Source organism: Canis lupus, chromosome 6 (assembly GCF_048164855.1).
Source record: "Canis lupus baileyi chromosome 6, mCanLup2.hap1, whole genome shotgun sequence".
Taxonomy (NCBI): domain Eukaryota; kingdom Metazoa; phylum Chordata; class Mammalia; order Carnivora; family Canidae; genus Canis; species Canis lupus.
Genome location: NC_132843.1, coordinates 52,057,768 through 52,073,118, shown reverse-complemented (window position 1 = coordinate 52,073,118; position 15,351 = coordinate 52,057,768). Strand labels below are relative to the sequence as shown.

The 15,351-nt window shown below is 38.4% G+C and overlaps 1 protein-coding gene and 1 long non-coding RNA gene across 22 annotated transcripts in view; one reads left to right on the top strand and one right to left on the bottom strand.

Moving 5' to 3' along the window:
- The window catches only part of NME7 (NME/NM23 family member 7), a 269,129-nt gene that overhangs the window by 218,224 nt on the left and 35,554 nt on the right, over positions 1-15,351 (top strand). The gene's annotated exons all lie outside the window — the stretch shown is intronic.
- Positions 1-15,351, bottom strand: part of LOC140635627 (uncharacterized) — a 54,630-nt gene that overhangs the window by 14,016 nt on the left and 25,263 nt on the right. For 3 of the 16 annotated variants that reach the window (XR_012032982.1, XR_012032985.1, XR_012032987.1), the window contains exon 4: positions 13,960-14,098. The exons of the other annotated variants lie outside the window; for them this stretch is intronic. This is a non-coding gene — a long non-coding RNA (uncharacterized lncRNA). The remainder of the gene's footprint in view (positions 1-13,959; positions 14,099-15,351) is intronic. 16 annotated transcript variants of the gene reach the window in all.

The following is a 15,351-nucleotide window of genomic DNA, read 5'->3' as shown; positions in this document are numbered from 1 at the left end:
AAAGATCTTAAATTTGAGCTTCAAAGAAAGCATTAATGGCAAAGTGTATAGCTAAACTAGTAATCAAAGAAATGCTAGTTTTTTATTAGGTGAAAAGAATTTTTAAAGTGTTGCTGTTCATTGCTGGTAAGGCTGCTATTAAACACATACCCTCATATTCTGGTGACAGCTACATGGTAACAGATACTGAAAGCCATGAGGTTTTTCCCATTTGTCCAGAATTCTTTGATGCTGGCCAAAGGAGGAGGTGGCAGCAGGACTATGAAATGGAAAGTTATCTGCACAGATGTTCACTGAAGGAACATTTGTGGTAATTAAAATCAGAAATAACATGCATGTCCAAAACTATATCTGATGGTCCCTCCTCTGAGAAGGCTTTCTTAATACCTGTTGTCTACATCAGAGGTCCTTTCATATGTGTGTTTTCATAGCATTTTGCTTCCCTCTAACATAGTAGTGTAGTCAGGAGCTGACATAGCTCTGTGCCTGGGGCAAGTTACTCATTTCATCAAGCTAGGTTTCCTCATTCCATAAAATGAAGATAATAGCAGTACCTGCCATATCAGATAGCATAGTGCCTAGCACAGAGTAATTGCTTGACAAATGATGCAATTATATTATTATTATTATAGCCCATTGTCTGTTTGCTTATATATATGTCCCCATAAGACTGAGTACTCACAGGGAAGAGAATCTGTCTTGCCTAGCATATAAAAGCTCTTCCATAAATCATTTTGAAGAAAAAGAGGGAAAAGCGTTTGGTGAAATAAATTATGGTTCATGTACTCTGTGCAGAAGTATGTAACTTTTTTTCTAAATAATGATGGTGGAGACCTACAGCAGTCGATTCCAACCTTCCTTGCACATCAGAATCACCTAGACCATTTTTAAAATACTGATGCCCAGATCTACCCTTAGAGATTCTAATTATTTTTCTTTTGAAATAATTTCAAACTTACAGAAAAGTTCAAGTGCAGTACAAAAAAATTTTTTTCATGAACATTTAGGTTTAAGCTGCCAACATAATGCCCATATCTCTGAATACTTTAGTGTGCATTTTTTTAACATAAAAGGGCATTTTCCTACATAACTACATTAAAAGCATCCAAGTTAGGAAATTAACATTGATACATTGCTACCATTTAATCTTTAAACCCCATTCAAATCTGTCCCATTGTCTCAATAATATGTTTTAGTAGCAAAAGAATTCAGGTCAGAATCACTCATTGCATTTAGTTCTCTGCTTAGTTTCTTTCAACGGAGAGCTTTCTTCAGATTTTCCTGGACTTTCAAGACCTTGACACTTTTGACAATAACCAGCAGAGATTCATCTCTGCTCATCAGAAACTTTCCTGATGGTTTCTGCGTACATTTCTAACAAGATACTGACACACCGATTTTGCTAAACGGCATATGTTGCTTACACAAGGAGTCATTTGTTGGCTTCCCATTGTCCATGAAGCTGTGTGATGCCTGTTTGATTTTATGACCCAACCTTGTGTATGCCTCCCCTCTGCTCACTTAGCCTGAGGCACTCCACTCAGGAGCATCCCTGATGATTCTTCTTCAGTTTTACTTTATCCTTTATCTTTCCCGAAGCATCTGTGCTGCTCATGTTACTTCTGTAGTCAGTTTCCAGAACTGTTGTTTTCTGATTATCTTCGCAGGAACAACCACAGTTTACATGTGCTGAAATTGAAGTTCTCAAAGTTGACAAATAGGTATACAGTAGAAAATATAAATGTGTTTGAATTTTGAATTCTGTACACCAAAATGATATATCAGTCATTCATTCAGATATTTATTTAAAAAAATTAAAAACAGCACTGTGGACACAGCAGTAAACAGGATACATGCAGCCCTCGCTCGTGGAGTTTACCTTTTAGAAGATAGTAATTGTTTTTTAGAATCATGAAAATAAGGATCTTGCCTCTGTTTTTGTTTTCCGAATATTCTGCAAATTGGTTATATCAATTTGTGGTTATAAAATAAAAATTTTTAAAGCTTATAAAATAGGGGTGCCAGTGTGGCTCAGTTGGCTGAGTGTTAGACTTTTGATTTCAGCTCCAGTCATGAATCTCAGGACCATGAGATCAAGCCTCACATCAGGTTTCACACTCAGCTCCTTGAGATTCTCTCACCCTCTCCCTCTGCATAGCGTGCATGCTATTTCTCTCTAAAATAAATAATCTTTTTAAAAGTTTTTAAAAATATTTCATTGTATGTATAAATAGCCAGTCAAAACAAATCTGAAACTAGATACATAATTATTTCTGGATTGTTTTTTTTTTTTTTTGTTCTAGCATACTCTGGAAAAAAAAATCAACCATTAACCAGAAATAAACATAGGTGTAGGAGTTAGATGATTGGACAGGCCTGGATTTCTTGGCTGTGGTTAGAATGGGTCTCTGCACACACTGACTTTCATAATTTATCTTTAGTTTTAGTTTGTATCTCAAAAGAGGAGTTGTGATTTTTACTAGTACATTGTCAAAGAGGGAACAGCTTGTCCAAAGACAAGAGCAAGTAGCTTTCTCTAAGGGATTTAAAAATAGTTTAGTAAGGCTGAGACTTTGACCTTGAGGTGGAAAATGACAACAGATAAGGCTAGGAAAGTCATCAAGGGCCTTGTAAAGTTTTGTTAAAACATCTGAACTTCATCCAGACAGCAACAGGGATCCATAAAAGTATCATACAGAGGGGATTAGCACAATCATGTTTGTGTTACAGGGATCACTCTGGCTGCAGGATGGAGAACAGATCAAACATGGGATGGTAGGGGGAGGAGGTCCGTCTGGAGGGAGGGAGACCAGGTAGAAGGCGGTTAAGGTAATTTAGGGGAAGATTCAGGTAGCCTGAGGGGATGTGGCAGTAGGAAGAGCCAGAAGCGGTAAGCTTCAAAAGATGTTTAGGAGGGTAGAACTGACAGCCTCAGAGATTAATTGGATGTAAAGGGTAACCTATGGCAATGAAACAAGAATAACTCCTATCTCCAAAGTGAAGATAATGGAGACTACCATAATTATCTATGATACCAAAATTTCTGAAAACCAAAGTTCTTTCATAAATTTGGTAGCAAAGCCTAACCGGATCTTACATATATTTTTTCCACAACCTACTTAGTGTGACTGTCCACACTGCTGTAGAAGTATTAATGTATCAGATTACATATGGAAAACTCCCCAGACTCCTGGTATAATATAAAATATGTAGACCATCTATATTCAGTGGCTTCTATATAATGTGTAGCACATATAACATATTACTATTCTAAGTTTCAAAACATCTGTCACCAGGAGTTTGAATAAGGGATAGTGGAGAAGTTTTGAAACAGCCATGGAGAATGAGCTGATCACAACCTATAGATTTCTGGGTGATATTTAGGATTCAATTGATTTGAGATACTATTTGTATCATGAATTTATTGTTTTTCTTAGGTACAGTTGAAATGAACAGGGATGAGGCTTTTGCCAGTAGGTGCATGAGGCAGGATCATTGGGGATGTTAGCAAAAGTGCTTGCAGTTATAAATAAGGGAAGATGTGATGGGAGGAGGTGCTAGAATCAAAGGAGACCTAGATCAAAAGGGACCTAGAGCCTCAGAGAAGGGGCAGATATTCTTCAGGGACAGAGGTTCTGGAACACTTGAGGGCAGGAGCTGCAGTCAGAATAGACTCGCCTTAATTTAAAATTTCAGAGGAGGAGCTTTTCATAGTGATGATGAGGTTCAAAGTGTGGCCATGGAAGAGGAGACCAGCATGGAGCAGAAGCCACCAGAGATGTGGAGCCTTCAGCACTGAGTGAAGCTAAAGTCACTGGGGATCCTGGCTGGGAGGCAGAGTGGAGAAGAAAATGGTGATCCAAAGCCTGAAGTTTTCAGCAAAGTAGAGATGGTGAACCTGAGGTATGACAGCAAAAGGAGGAGAAGAGAGGATCTGGCCAGGTGGCAGAGGCTCAGAGTCCAGGTCCTACATGAGGGAAAAAGGAAAGCACTGCTTCTCCAATCCTGGTCAGAGAAACTTCACCCAAGACTCCAAAGAAGTGATGCCTTCAGGAGTATCCAGGTTTCACTTCAGGCTGGGAGGTCCAGATAAGTTCAAGTGTGAGGGGTGTTTACTTTGAGACTGAGGGGCTGGAGGGGGCAAGAATAGTGAGAGAAAGGAAAGGGGAACCCCGGAAATGGGGGAAATAGGTGACCAGATGGCCTCCATCTTGGTGGATGGGGTGTTATAAGTTAGTAGTTGTTTTTCTGTAGTTAGAGGCTGGAATGTAGGTGGTCTGAACCTGGTAGAGCAACTCCACAACCTAGAAACCAGGCTCTACCTTCTTGTTCCTCACAGATGTTCTTAGCCTATGCCTTTTGCTGTGTGGTCTCCCACGTGGTTGTTGGAGCCACATTTATCACTTCTGTGATCCAGGCATGAAGATGGGGAAGAGCAAGGGCCAGAAGGTGGAAAACACCAGCTCAGTCAGCATCCTCTTTTCTGCACACCTTAAGGAAATATTCCAGGAGCCCTACCCAGAAAATTCTGCTTCTGATTTATTTGCTAGAACTTAGTCCAGTGGCCACTCCTTTCTTCAATGGGAGCTGGTAAATATAGAGAGCAGTGAGAACATGGCTACCTCCAACAAAGTCAAGCTTCTGTTGGAAGAAAGAAGGAGAGTGCGCACCGGGGAAGAGCAGCATCTGCCACAAATGGTCAACAAGAATAACAGGTATTGAGCTAGGGACCAGGTTTCCACTAGAACTGGCCCCTGCTGTTCCCCATTATGGTAGTTCTCAAGAGTCCTCCCCTGACCATCACCTACATCAGCTGCATCACCTGAGAAATCGATGGAAATGAAACTTTGGCCCCAGGAATCTGCTTTACAAAGCCCTCCAGGTGAATCTGATACCCCTAAGGCAGTGGTTCCCAGCCAGTAGCAAGCATCAACATCACCAACGGAGGTTTTGTGTTTTGTTTTTTATTCCAGTAAATTGACAGTGTTATATTAGTTTTAGGTATATAATACGGAGTTTTTAAAACTACATAAGCCTGGAGTTGTATCACAAAAGATTCTGGTTAAGTAGGTTTGGGATGAGCTTCTTGTATCTGTGGAGTTTTTGTTTTTGTTTCTGGAGCGGGGGCAGGGGACAGTTTATGTTGCAGGTGATTCTGATACAGATAATAATTAAACTAGCATTTGGAAATTACTGACCTTTGTACCTTTTGTGGAAAAGTTGGCCATGGTTCTGCTTTTGAGGAAAACAGACCCTGTCAGGAGGCCAGCAAAGAGGTTATTTGCATCCAGGACCTAGAACTGGAAACAGCAGCAGCCTCTGAAATTGGAAGGGATCTTGGAATTGGAAGCCTCTCTCAATGGGTCCAGCTGCAGCCAAGTGTTATTATACTTCCAGGGAGAGCAAGCTTCCGAATGGGGAAGTCTGTGGCCTCTTGGGAAGGAGCCAGTCATGACCTGGTTGATTACCTGGATTTCTTGGTGGATGTCTCAGTGTTGAGGCTACCATATGCCCTTTCAGGGAATGACTAGAGGCCTGGGTGTATGTGTGTATGTGTGTGTGTGCACACACACTCTTTAATGAAGTAATGCATTCCAGGGCTGACAAGGACAGAGACCTTGGGTCTCTTACAGCTGAAGACAAATTCTTCAAATTTACACTCACCCCTTAACATGGGCCTGTGATGCACAGGTGTGCAGGGGTCCAAGCCATATCTTTTTTTCCTTCTAGTCTCCCTTGATGGTCTGGACCTCTTGGACTTTTGAATCTCTAGCCCCTGCCTAGTATACTGTGGGCTTTTAGTCAATGTCTATTAAGTAAACATGTGGGGGAGCATATCATGAATGAGGACAGTGTACCTCCATCCCCCTTCTCTTTCCATATGGCTGAAATGTCACACCCTGATGAGGTGAGCCCCACTTTCAAGTGTCACATCCCACTACTCCCTCCATTTACCAGTTGTCAAAAAAGTCTACTGCTTCTTTCACTGCCGACTGTATGCTGCTAAAACCTGAGCTATGTGTATGCAGAAAGCTGATGGTTTGCAGAGTTTTCATCCTCTCAAACATAGTGTTTCAGAGGTCTCTACATTAACCTTAAAAGTATCTTGAAAATATAATAGGCATTAGGCTATAAAATTCTAATTCTTTATGGCCCAGTAAAGAATTGGTATTTTCTCAGATAAAGGAATCTTGGACTAAAATTTCATGTTCCCTCTTATGTCCTATAATGTGTAGAGATCATGTTCCTTGCTAGATTACTTTGATTACTTTTACCCCAGATAGTCTGCACATTATCTCAGTAAGAAAGGAATCCTAATATTTCCCTCATTTAGCATAGGTAGGAATTTAGTTTTTTTTTTCATGGTGATAATGGATCTCTATTTATAAAATGCTAGAATAACTTATTCCCAACAGTCATAATAACTGTTTACTTCATGGAAATTTTTATATCCATTAATATTATAATATCCAGGCCATCATTATGATGACTGAAATCACATTCCACGCAGGGGATTTTCAGGTTTATAGGTCCCTCCCTTTCTCAAATACAGCCTCAGCTCCAGCTTCCTTTGCATTGGTTATCTTTTCAATCTGAAAAGTAATAAGCCTTATGGATAAGGATTAAAAGATTATATTTAATATGATTGATCCCATTTTATTTTTTATTGAAGTATAATTACCATATGTCATATTAGATTCAATGTACACATATGGATTTAACAATCTATATATTGCTCAGTGCTCCCCACACTAAGATCAGTTACCATCTGTTCACCATTTGACCTTATTACAATATTATTGACTATATTCCCTCCACTATACATTTCATCTCCATGACTTATTTTATAACTGGAAACTTATACTTTTTACTTCCCCCCACTCTTTTGTTGTCCTTCCTCAAGCCCACAACCCTCTGGCAACCACCAGTCTATTCTCTGATTTGTTTACTTGTTTGTTTATAAAGATTTTATTTATTTATTCATGAGAAACAGAGAGAGAGGGAGAGACATAGGCAGAGGGAGAAGCAGACTTTCTGCAGGGAGCCCCATGCAAGACTTGATCCCAGGACCCCGGGATCATGACCTGAGCTGAAGGCAGATTCTCAACCACTGAACCACCCATGGATCCCTATTCTCTGATTTAAGACTGTGTTTGTTTTTTGTTTATTTTGTTTTTCAGATTCCACATATAAGTGAAATCATATGGTATTTGTCTTTCTCTGACTTATTTCACTTGGTATTATGCCTTCTAGATCCATCCATGTTGTCACAAATGACAAGATCTCATTCTTTCTTACAACATAGTAGTATTTCACTGTTTAAAGATACCACCTCTTTATCCATTTATGCATCCATGATAAATAATGCTGCAATAAACATAGGGGTGCATCTATCTTTTTGATTTAGTGTTTCTGTTTCCTTTGGGTAAATGCCTAATAGCATGATTATTGGATTATTGGATTATTGATATTTGTATTTTTAATTTTTTGAGGGACCTCCATACTGTTTTCCACAGTGCATTTGCATTTGCATTCCCACCAATTTGCATTCCCACCAACAGTGTGGGAGGGTTCTCTTTTTTATCCACATGCTCATCAACACCTGTTATTTCTTGCCTTTTTTATACTGGCCATTCTGACAGGTATGAGGTGATATGTCATTGTGGTTTTGATTTGCATTTCTCTGATGATCAGTGATATTGAACACTTTTTTCATGTGTCTATTGGCCATCTGAATGTCTTCTTTGGAAAAATGTTTATTCAGGTCTTCTGCCTGTTTTTGTTTTTGTTTTTGTTTTCTGCCTGTTTTAATCAGATTGTTTGTGGCTTTTGGTATTGAGATGTAGAAGTTGTTTATATATTTTGTGTATGAATCCCTTTATTGGATATATTATTGCAAAAAACTTCTCCCATTCAGTAGATTACCTTTTTGTTTTGTTGATGGTTCCCTTTGCTGTGCAAAAACTTTTTAATTTTATGTAATTCCAGTGGTTTATTTTTGTTTGTTTCCCTTGTCTGAGGACACATAACACAAAGTGTTTTGTGTTTCCATACAGATTTTTAGGATTATTTGTTCTAATTCTATGAAGAATGTTGAGTATTTTGATAGGGATTGTATTGAATCTGTCGATTGCTTTTGGTAGTATGGATATTTTAATGATATTAACTCTTCCAGTCTATGAGCATGGTATATCCTTCCATTTGTGTCATCTTCAGTTTCTTTCATCAATATTTTATAGTTTTTAGGGTACTGGTCTTTCTCCTCTTTGATTAAATTTATTACTAGGTATTTTATTATTTTTGGTGCAATTTAAATAACATTGTATTCTTAATTTTCTTACTGCTACTTTGTTATTAGTGGATAGAAACAACAGATTTCTAGTTATTAACCTTGTATTATATAACTTTACTGAATTCATTTATCAGTCGTAATAGTGTTGTGGTGGAGTCTTTAGGATTTTTGATGTTCTGCAAACAGTGAATTTTACTTCTTCCTTACCAATTTGGATATTTTTTATTTCTTTTTATTGTCTGATTGCTGCAGCTAGGACTTCCAGTACTATGTTGAATAAAAGTGGTGAAAGTAGACCTTGAAAGGAAAAGCTTTCAATTTTTCAACATTGAATATGATATTAACTGTGGGTTTGTCATATATGACCTTTATTATGTTGAAGTATGTTCCCTTTAAACCCACTTTGTTGAGTTTTTATCATGAATGGATGTTGTATTTTGTGAAAAGTTTTTTCTGCACCTATTAAGATGAATATGTGCTTATTATCATTTCTTTTAATGTGATATACTACATTGATTGATTTATGAATATTGATCCATCCTTGCAAGTGGGAATAAGTCCCTCTTGTTTGCAGTAAATGATTTTTTTTAATGTATTGCTGGATTCAGTTTGCTCATATTTTGTTGAAGATTCTTACAATTATATTAATCAAAGATATTGGCCTGTAATTTTTTGTGTGTGATGTCTTTATCAGATTTTAGTGTCAGGGTAATTAATGCTAGCCTCATAGAATAAATTTGGTCTTTCCTTCTATTTTTTTAGAATAGTTGGAGAACAGGTATTAACTCTGCTTTAAATATTTGGTAGAATTGGGGATCCCTGGGTGGCTCAGCGGTTTAGCGCCTGCCTTTGGCCCAGGGTGTGATCCTGGAGTCCCAGGATCAAGTCCCGCGTCAGGCTCCCGGCATGGAGCCTGCTTCTCCCTCCTCCTGTGTCTCTGCCTCTCTCTCTCTATGTCTATCATAAATAAATAAATCTTTAAAAAAAATAAAAATAAAAATAAAAATAAAAAATAAATAAATATTTGGTAGAATTCATCTGTAAGGCCCTGTAGTCCTGGATTTTGTTGGGAGTTTTTTGATTACTGATTTTAATTTAATTGCTATTAATTGGTCCGTTCAAATTTTCTATTTCTTCCTGATGCAGTTTTGAAAGGTTATGTGTTTCTAAGAATTTATCCATTTCTTCTAGGTTGTCTAATTTGTTGGCATATAATTTTTAATACTATTCTCTTACAATCTTTTTTATTTTTGTGGTGTCAGTTGTTATTTCTCCTCCATTTCTGATTTTATTTGCATTTCTTTTTTTTTTCGTTGATAGTCTGGGTAAAGGTTTATCAGTTTTATTTATCTTTTTAAAGAGCAGCTCTTGGTTTCATTGATCATTTCTATCATCTTATAGTCTCTATTTCATTTGTTTCTGCTCTAATCCTTTTATTTCCTTATTTCAATGAGCTTTAGGCTTGTTTCCTCTAGCTCCTTTGGTGTATAGGTAGGTTGTTTATTTGAGATTTTTCTTTTTTCTTGAGATAGGCCTGGGTCACTATAAATTTCCCTCTTAGAACTACCTTTCCTTCGTCAAAAGTTTTTGAATCATTGTGTTTATGTTTTCATTTGTTTCCATGTATTTTTTTATTTCCTCTTTGATTTCTTGGTTGACCCATTAATTGTTTAATAACATGCTGTTTAGCCTCCACGTGTCTGTTTTTTCCATATTTTTTCTTGTAATTGCTTTCTAGTGTCATACTGTTGTGATTGGAAAAGATGCTTGATACTATTTCAGTCTTCTTGTATTTGTTGAGACTTTTTCTGTGGCCTAACATGTGATCTATCTTGAAAAATGTGCCATGTGCCCTTGGGGAAAAAAATGTGTTTTCTGTTTTTGTATGGAATGTTCTTATATATCTATTAGGTCCATGTGGTCTAATGTGTTGCTCAAAAGCTCAATTTCCTTGTTGATTTTCTGTCTGGATAATCTATCCATTGATGTAAGTGGGATGTTAAAGTTCTCTACTATTATTGGATTACTGTCCACCTCTCCTTTATCTGTTAAATTTGCTTCATGTATTTAGGTGCTCCTGTGTTGGGAACATATTTACAACTATTATATCCTGTTGTTGGATTGATCCCTTTATAATTATGTGTTGCAGTTCTTTGTCTCCTGCTACAGTTTTTGTTTTAAAGTCTATTTAGTCTAATACAAGTATTACTAACCTGGCTTTTTTTGTTTCCATTTACATGGTATGTTTTTCCATCCTTTTACTTTTAATCTATATGTGTCCTTAGGTCTGAAGTGAGTTTCTTGTACACAGCACATAGATGAGTCTTATTGTTTTTAATCCCTTTAGTAATTCTGTTTTGGGATTGGAGCATTTAGTCCATTTCTATTGAAAATAATTATTAATAGTTATGTACTTACTGCCATTATGTTGCATCCTGGGTTTTTGTTTTTGTTGTTGTTGTTTTGGTTTTGTGTGTGTGTGGTTCTGCCCTTTTCATTTTACCTTCTTTTGCTCTCTTCCCTTGTGGTTTGATGGCTTTTTTTAGTGTTGATGGCTTTCTTTAGTGTTATGCTTGGATTCCTTTCTTTTTATATTAAGTTCAAAACATTATAGGGATCCCTGGGTGGCGCAGTGGTTTGGCGCCTGCCTTTGACCCAGGGCGCGATCCTGGAGACCCCGGATCAAATCCCACGTTGGGCTCCCGGTGCATGGAGCCTGCTTCTCCCTCTGCCTCTCTCTCTCTCTCTCTCTCTCTCTCTCTCTCTCTCTCCCTGTGTGACTATCATAAATAAATAAAAATAAAAAAAATTATAAAAACACTAAATTGTTAGTCTCCTGTCCCCATTTTATGTATATAATGTTATATCTTACATCTTTCTGCGACTAATTTTTTAGATATAATTGCTTTTACCAATTTTGCATTTTAATCTTCACATTGGCTCTATAATGGCTAATCTATACCTGTATTATATGTTTGCTTTTACCTGCAAAAATTTTTTTCATAATTTTTTTACTTCTAGTTATGGGCTTTTCTTTCCACTTAAAGAATTCCCTTTAACATTTTTGTAAGGCTTCTTTAGTGAAGGTGAACTTTTAAAACTTTTGTTCATCTGGGAAATTATCTCTCCTTCTGTTCTTTCTTAAAAATTTTTAAAAGATTTATTTATTTATTATTTTAGAGAAAAAAGAGCAAGCACATGTGATGGGGAGGGGCAAAGGGGAAGGAGAGGGAGAACCTCAAGCAGACTCTCCACTGAGCATGGAGTAGGGCTCAGTCTTATGACCCCAAGATCATGACCTGAGCCAAAATCAAGAGTTGGACTCTTAACCAAGTGACTCAGGCACCCCTCTTTTCTTCTATTCTTAATGATAATATGGCTGGGTAGAGTATTCTTGGTTGCAGGTTTTGTCCTTTCAGCGCTCTTTGCTGACTTGCAAAGTTTCTGCTTAAAAATCAGCGGACAGCCTTATGAGGTTTCCCTTGTATGTAACTTTATTTTTCTCTTGCTGTTTTAAAACTTCTCTCTTTAGGGGATCCCTGGGTGGCGCAGTGGTTTGGTGCCTGCCTTTGGCCCAGGGCACGATCCTGGAGACCCGGGATCGAGTCCCACGTCGGGCTCCCGGTGCATGGAGCCTGCTTCTCCCTCTGCCTGTGTCTCTGCCTCTCTCTCTCTCTGTGTGACTATCATAAATAAATAAATAAATAAATAAATAAATAAATAAATAAATAAATATTTAAGAAAATTAAAAAGAAATTCTCTCTTTATCATTACTTTTTGGCATTTTAATTATTATGTGTCATGGTATGGACATCTTGGGTTCATCTTGTTAGGACTCTTTGTGCCTCTTGCACTTGGATGTCTGTTTTCTCCCCCCGGGTGAGAGAAGTTTTCAGCTCTTCTTCAAATCAGTTTTCTGCTTCTCTCTCTCTCTCTCATTTCTGAGATCCCTCTAATGTGAATTTGATTAAACTTAATGATGTCACTGAGTTCCCTTTAACCTATTCTCATTTTTTATTATTATCTTTTTTCTTTTTGCTATTCAACTCAGTTGCTTTCCATTTTTCTGTCTTCCAGATCACTGATCTGTTCTGAATTCTTTAACCTGCTGTTGATTCCTTCTAGTTTATTTTTACTTTCAGTTATTCAGTTTTCAGCTCTAACTGGTTCTTTTTTATACTTTTTATGTCTTTGTTGAAGTTCTCACTGAGTTCATCCAATGTTTTCTCAAGTCCAGTGAGTATCTTTATGACCATCACTTTGAATTCTATATGAGACATGTTGCTTATCTCTATTTCATTTATCTCTTTTACTGTGATTTGTCATGTTCTTTCCTTTGGGACACATTCCTCTGTCTTCTCATTTTGTCTGTGTTTGTTTCTACATTAGGTAGGTCAGGTGCATCTCTTGGTCTTTAAACTAGTATCCTAGTGTAAAATGGGTCCTGTGATGCCCTCTAGCACACTGCATCCTGGTCACAAGAATCAGGTGTTCCAGGTGTGTCTTCTGTGTGGCTGCATGCACCTTAGTGTTGGGGCCGAGCTGTGACTGCCTTCAGCCCAGCCAGCTGCAATGATCTACTTTGTCTACTGTAGGCATCTTGGGCAGGATTTGGTTTCTGCCCTGTTGAGACGCCTGATGCAGGCCTGTGGTCTCATTGGTGGACAAAGCTGGTAATCAAACTGTCTCCAGTTATCCTCTCTGCTGCAATTGTGGGTATACCAAAGGGCAGGTCTTGCTCCTTGTATGGACAACTGAGTCTCTAGTTGGTGGATGGGGCCAGTAGTCAGCCTAGCTATCTGCAGATAGCCTCTCTAACACATTTGCAGGATGCCAAAGGGCAAGCCTTGCTCCCTATGCAGCCAGCTAAGAGGCCAGGCTGCTGGAACTGTGGGCACACTAGTGAATGGAGTTACCTCTCTCTCCCTCCCCAGGGCAGGAGTTACTTTGGAGTGGCTCTGATCCCAGGGCTGCCTTAAGGATATGGTGGGGCAGGAGCTGCTTTGGAGGGATGCCTGTTGAGGTGGGAAGATTGGACGGGGTGGGTCAACAGGGGAACATTGGAATAGGTACATTGTGCTAACAGGGCAAATGAAGTGTTGGTGCTGGCTGCTACAAGTGTCCAGCTATGTAGACTGGAGAGAGGAAGGGTAATGATGCCTGCCAGCACTTTCATCCCTGGATAACTCTCTTGAAGGTCCCTGCCCCTCTGGCACATGTTCTAAGATTAGTCAGTAACTTCATACATACTCCAGGTGCTTTTCAAATGACTGCTTCTGTACTGTGTTTTGGGCTTGATTGTTTTCCATTCTGTCTCTCTAAGAACAAGGACTCAGTTTCTCATTGCCCTTCAACTCTCCCAGGATTAAGTCCACTGATTTTTAAAATTCTGAGTTAAGCCCTGATAATTTTCAAACCTCCTAAAATTAAGCCCCAGTGGTTTTGAAAGCCAGATGTTACAGAAACTCATCCTCCCAATGCCTGTACCTAGTGTCTGTGGAGCCTGCTGAGGGGTCTGATCCCCTGCTTCTCCATACTTGTGATATCCTTCCTATTTGTGGTTAGTCTTGTCAGGGATTTGGTTCCCAACTGTGTGCCCAACCCTCCTACCCTTTTAAATATGGCTTCCTCTTTACAATTAACTGTGGAAAGTCCATTATGCTGACCTTCAGGTCATTTTTAGAGTTACTTGCATAGATGTAGCTATTATCTTGGTGTGTAGGTGGGATGAGGTGAGCTCAGAATCCTCCTTTCCCTGATTGATCCCACCTTATACAGGCGGGTATAAAGTCATTCACTGTAGACCTTAGGAAATAATCAAAATTTTATTTTGGAAAGATTGGTTAATTAATAACTATGGAAAATCCACATAGAATAAATAGATACAAAATCATTGGACTAAAAATAACCTTAAAGGAACATTTAAGAATCTCTAGGCATTTTGTTTTAGCACTTTCTCATCCTCCCTGCCTATTCCCTAGTAGTGATTCTCAGACTTCAGCTGAGGCAGAATCTGCTAGAGGGCTTTTGAAACCCACAGATTACTGAACCCTAAAGTTTTTGATTGAGTAGATCTAATCTGCATTTCTAACAAGGTCTCAGTTAACACTGATTCCATTGGTCTAGAGTACCACACTTTTGAGAACTACTGCCCAAAGCCAAAAGCCACTGTACACCCTTATACTATTAAGTTGAATTGTTTGTTCCCTTGGTTAATTGTTCTCAGATTTGGATTTCGTAGACTAGGAACATTTCCAAAAATAAACCAAGCAATGAAAAACAGTAACAAACTCCACATTGAAGAGATATATAAAAATCAACTTTTAAAAATCTACCAAATAAGGACATTAAAAACAATTGTTTCTCATCATCACCGTCATTTTATTTTGAAAAGACATTTATTTGCCAGTCTTTTAATATAGAACAATGGACTGTCTCTTCAACTGGGTAAATTCATCTTTACTCAAAGCTCAACTTTGTTGCTATGCCATGCCAAGGACATGATAGTGAAAGCAATTTGCTGCAGGTACAGGCAAAAACATGGTTGCACTTTGTAGGTAATTTTTTTAAGGTTATTTATTTTTATTTATTTATTTGAGAGAGAGAGATGGGGAGAGAGAGCATGAGCAGTGGGGAGAGGCAGAGGGAGAAGCAGACTCTCCACTTAGCAGGGAGCCTGACACAGGCCTCGATCCCAGGACTCTGATATCATGACCTGAGCCAAAGGAAGACACTTAACTGACTAAACTACCCAGGCTTCTGCATTTTGTAGGTAATTTTAAATCAATAATAGAATCTACTAAAAATTTGTCTGCTTTATATTTTCACCATGCCCAGGTAGTTCCAAACAACAGTGAGAATATATTGCCCTCTATCTGAGATCGACCACTACTGCCTAGCTTGTGGTTCACCACTGCTTTATTGCCCTAGTTTTTCCCATTTTGCCAGAGGATAGTAAAATGTCATCCTGGACCAGCATCACCTGGGGAATGGTGGACAGAAGCCACTGGGCTAAGTTATATGTGATTATGGAGTCTTTGGATTCTTAATTATACTGA